Below are 5365 nucleotides of genomic sequence, written 5' to 3'. Positions count from 1 at the left end.
AAGGCTATTTTGTCTTACTGACCGCTTGTAGTTTTGAGAGGTAGACTCTTGGGAGTCTTACTAAACCACTAACTCACCATGACTGACCCCAGTGTATCAGTCTTTCTCACTACATGACTCTGCACCAGCAAGCTTGAGTTTACTGATGTGTTTCAGACTAATTAAGGTTGGTTTTCTTTAGCATTTCCAATGAAATCCTACCTCCTCAGAAGTATGTGCAAGCACAAAAAAAAAAAAAAAGACTCCAACTGAAAAACGAAATGAAACAAGAAGAGCTGCACAATAGTGACAAACTATTTTCTTTCTTTGCTTTATTAACCTCCGTAAATGTCAAGCCGGTTTCCTAGATAGCCTTAGGCAGTACTGATATTTTTGGTTAATACAAAGATTAGGAAAAAAGAATGCTCTTCTTTTTACCTTTGAAGAAACATTGTGCTGCACCCGGTGTTGCTTTCAGAATTAAACCTGATCATTAAAAGGAGTCGAAGCATTTAGAGAAGCACAAAAGCTTTGGGGACAGTTGATGTTTAAAGAGATCTCTGTGAAGCTGACAATTCTCCTTATTTGCTGCCTCTTAAGCTTTTTGGCAGGCCGTAAAATGAAAATACCCTCATAAAAAATATACTAATTCCCTGACAGAATATTAAAACCCCATCCTATATTTATTGTCATTAACAAATGTCCTAAGGAGGGGGAAGAAGAAATTCAGTGTGTAGATTACTCCATTGAGGAATGGTATTTGCTTCAAACTTTTGCTTGTTTTCATTATTTAAGCCTCTCTTAGGAAATCAGGCATCAAGGGAGCTTCTCAGACAGAAAGTGCACAGTAAGCAAGGGCAAGCACAAGGATGGTGCTCTTGAGGTGGGACTGTTATTCACACTTGTCGGAATGAAATTGCAAGTCCTACTTTAAAAAGGGGATTAGGGCTACTTGCCTGAGCTGAGCTGAGGAACCCAAGGAGTGCTTTTGCTGGGCTCTGTGCAGATAAGCTAGTAAGGAGTTCAGGACCTAGCATGAGTGAGCACTAGAGTGCTGTGAGCTCAGAGGCTACCAGTGCTTTCTGAAGGTTTTGGGCCCATTGCATCAGAAGAGAAAGGCTTGTTGACCTGTAGATGTCAGCATTGTGTGCTTGTAACTGACATCACACTTGAAAAATTTTGCTCGTCCATCTAGAAAGGGTTCTCAAAAAATACATCTGGGCAGCTATAAAAACAGGCAAATTTCCCACTTAGGTGTTTAGGTATGCACTTGCATATATAAATATGGTATAGAAATAGTTGTATCTTAGATACACAGGTTGAGAGAGCTGGAGCTGCTCAGCTTGGAGAAGAGAAGGCTCCGGGGAGACCTGAGAGTGGCCTTTCTATATCTAAATGGGGGAGTATAAGAAAGAAGGGGACAGACTTTGATAGGACAAGGCAAATGATTTCAAAGTAAAAGAGGGGAGATTTAGACTGCATATAAGTAAGAAGTTTTTCACAATAAGAGTGGTGAGGCACTGGAACAGTTTGCCCAGAGGTGGGGCAGAAGCCTCATCCCTGGAGACGTTCAAGGCCAGGCAAGATGGAACTCTGAGCAACATGATCTAGCTGTAGCTGTTCCTGTTCATGGCAGGGAAGTTGTACTAGATGACCTTTATAGGTCTCTTCCAGCTCAAATAATTCTGTGATATTGACTGCTGCTTGCTAATAAGCCATGTCATCATGTCTTCTTTTGCAGTACATAGGTAGTTACCATGCCTATAGTACCACAGTAAGAAAGTAGGTCGGTAATATTATATGTAAACAGTTTTTTTCATAATTCTGAAGCAAGAATTGCTGTGATGTACTTTATATCACAGCTGGAAGCTTGTTGGCTTTCTATAGCAGCTTTGCTATAGAAATAAAATAAAGTAAAAATACTTCAGGATGCCTATAGAAGGTACAAGCACACTTGCTCCTCTCACAGTCTCTCCTGCTGCATATATGTTGCAGACCAGTGGCTGGGGAAAGGGAATAATAGTGATCTCATCATGGCATTTGTGTTCTCAGATCATGAAAAGTGCACTAGACATTGCCTTACAAATACAATCCCTTAGAGTTTCAGAACACAGAATAAAAATCTAAAAGAGTAAAAATGAAAATTCGTCCCGCTTGTTGCAGTGAAACCAGAGAGTTATAAAGGATCTCTGAACAATATTGAGTTTGGGGTTGCACAATCGCATCACAAAAGATTTACCTTCACTCTGCAAACTCAATACAGGGCAATAACAACCTATTACAAGCAGAGCAATACAACGTCAAAGGAATATTTAAAAGAACTAGACAGAACCTTTAAATCACCAAAATTGTGTTAGGTTCTCCCGAAGGAAATACCCTAGGGACAATTCCTAGCAGGATTTTCAAGAGGTGGTGTTCGTTTACTGAAAGTTGTATTTATTGCATATCTTATGCATAGCCTGCAATCTTGCTTCTTCTAGAAACACAGAGGTCTGCAAACAAAAAGCACCTGTCCTCCAGGGATGGTTAGGGTGGCAAAATGATAACAATTGCCGTGTACAAGCATGCCTCTGTGTCCCTGAGGTCAGCATAAATGATTTTGTAGTAAAGCCTCTGCTTTTGCATCAGTAAGGCATGGAGTATTTATCATACACATCATCCCCTAAGTAGGCAAGTCAGTAGAAAGAGACAGAATACATGGTATGTAGCTCTGACTGACAGTCTAACTGTAGAAGTGATCAAACCCACAGATACAATGGAAGAGGTAGACTCTAATAATGTACCAGCTATCTAGGCACAATTCTGATAGATGTTCCTTCACCGTAAGCAAGGATTTCTGAAACAGTAACAATTTGGTAAACAACTGAAAATGACTGGCCCTGATGTTGCATCGAATATCCTTCTTTTCTAAAACACAACTTATTAAAACCTCCCCTTGCTGCATATTCTGCAGAATGCAATGTTTTGTAGTTAGAGCCAGAGAGGCATTGCTGCAGAGCTGCGGCACTTCTAGCCTCTTCTGGAAGACAGACCTCATACTTATTACCTGTTTTTCTAGATGATGAGGGGGGGTACACAATTCAATGTGAATAGAGGATTAGTGAAAAAAAAGCAAGTGATGAGCAATCTATAATCTAAAGCACTTTTACTACGAATGCTCTAGTTTCTGCATAGTTAAGGTACTGATACTTTAAAAATGCTCAGTGAAGGAAACCAGATTTGAGAAGGTAAGCACAGCAACAACCATCTCCACCTGTGTCTCAGTGGTACATTTGCTCTAAAGTGTAACAGAGTATGTACAGAGCCATTAGGAGGCAAAATAGGATTTTTTTTTTGTATGCCCCCATTTCAGGAGAATTGGATTCCAATTAATGGAGGGGGCAGCTTTCGTAGTTAACTAAACTGCCTTTAAATCAAAGGTAATTCAGAGCAGGTCACGGGATTGGGTTAACTGCAGAAAGCCTCCTGCTTAAATCCCCAGGTGATACCTGACACACTCGAGCATTAACTTTTGAGATGGGAGCACAGACAATAAGTTCCAAGTCACACAGTGGTTTCTTTGCATTTGGCCTAAGAACCATGCTTAAAAATACAAACAGGCTGTACTGCACAGAGGGCGAAATGCTTAAATGTCAGAATAGTATTGTTAGAACCCTATCTGTATGCATAGCAACTATCGTGTGTACTGCAGAGAAAAGGGCTTGTTTCGTGAAGGCAAGCAGGAATAAAAGGCCCGTATCCTGTTTTACCATTCCCAGGTGGCTTTGAAAAAAATTCTTTTGCAATTAAAATGTTATTGACCTCAGTGACATACATATCGCGTCTCTCAAAACCAACAGTAAATATACAAAATGTTTGTGTAAATACATATATTTGTTTAGTACAAGCACTTATTAGCAGAAAAAGCTTTCTTTAACAGTTGATGAAAGGCATTCTGTCTTTCCAAGAGAGCGTGGAAAGAGATTTATAAACTTCTACCTTTTTCCTGTTCTTCAAAGGGACTATTGTAGGATATTGGGCCACACAATCCTATGTCTATACACTGATGCATAGGCGAGGGGTGAGGAGCCAGATTGTTCCCAGCTGTCTGTGAAAGAGCTGGGTACCACTGTAATACATATGTTTGGGTCACATAACAAGTGTTTTCTTTTTGTATCCTGAGAAAGGCCTGAGCACACCAGCAGAAAGAGGCTAGGTCATCTCTTCCGACCTAGGCACTTTGGGAAAACTGAGCCATACAGCTTTTCCACAGGGTAAGGGGGTCTCTGCCCTTTCCTCTTCCATGGCACTGCTGACAGCAGTGGTAAACACTGCAAGTTTTTGTGTATGTTATAGGAAGTACTAGGCGTGCTGTTTCTAAGTCAGCTCCTAATTACATCACCTGAATAGCCTGAAAGTGGCAGAGTTAGTCATACATCCTCTTAAGGCAGAGTAGAATGATCTGGGTAACCTGTAGTCAAATTTGCCGGTTGGCTGTAGGAGCATCTTTCTCCCTAGGGAGCTGTTAGTGTTTTTCAGATCATGGGAGGGTAATTCCAGGAATTGGCACTGAGAAAGCTTGGCTTATTTAAAGGAAGGTATATTATTTGAAGGAACATTAGGTGGAAAGGAATACTATGCTCATCATGACATTACTTTTCCACTATGTACAGAAGCTTCTAAGAAGGAGCTAGGAAAAATGGGAGTTTTTGTAAGGGCAGTACCCTTAGATTTTTTTAATGGAATTAATTCAGTTTTTATCTCTTTATGGGTATGAAATTAGGAGTGCATCCCTGGTGATACAGGGGAGAGAACCTAGGAGAACTGCTGGAGTAGTGAGAACATGGGATTATTCATGAAGAGTGTGGTCATTCTGGATTCTGGAGCAGGTCTGACAGTTTGTCTTCTGCCAAGGGTCTGAAGCCCCCTGGAAAGTTTACTCAGGAAGGAAATATGGCAAAAGGGGATTGGAAAATAAAAAAGGGCATCTCCTTATTGCTCGGAAAGATCTTGGAAAATGCTGTGGCTAGGGCTAAGAACAAAACTTCTGGGAGAGATGGCTTCAAGGAAATGAGTTCTGCTCCTGTATCTCTCTTCCTTTTTACCACCAGCCTTGATTTGTTCAATGTTTATCAGAGGTAAGGATGTTTTGGTATCTCCCAGGAACAGAACTGAAAATGAAATCTTTAGCAGCTGACTTTCTGTATGGATGAACGGTCCATGTGAAATGACCATTGGATCTTTTTTTGCTTGCATGCTTTTGTCTTGCCTATTTTTTTTTAACATAGTCAATAGGAACTGCTGAGTCACAGCCTGAACCACTGATTGATCACCTGAGGAAAGGACTGATTCAGCCGTGGGAGTACAGGTGAAGGCAAGACCTAGACCCCATTTAAGGGCTGACTGC

The sequence above is a fragment of the Centrocercus urophasianus genome, unplaced genomic scaffold (genome assembly GCF_019232065.1).
Source record: "Centrocercus urophasianus isolate 14NV4802_14NV808 unplaced genomic scaffold, USGS_Curo_1.0 seq_13, whole genome shotgun sequence".
In the NCBI taxonomy this organism is placed as follows: Eukaryota; Metazoa; Chordata; class Aves; order Galliformes; family Phasianidae; genus Centrocercus; species Centrocercus urophasianus.
The sequence above is the reverse complement of the archived record's forward strand: the minus strand, read 5'-3'. Positions refer to the sequence as shown.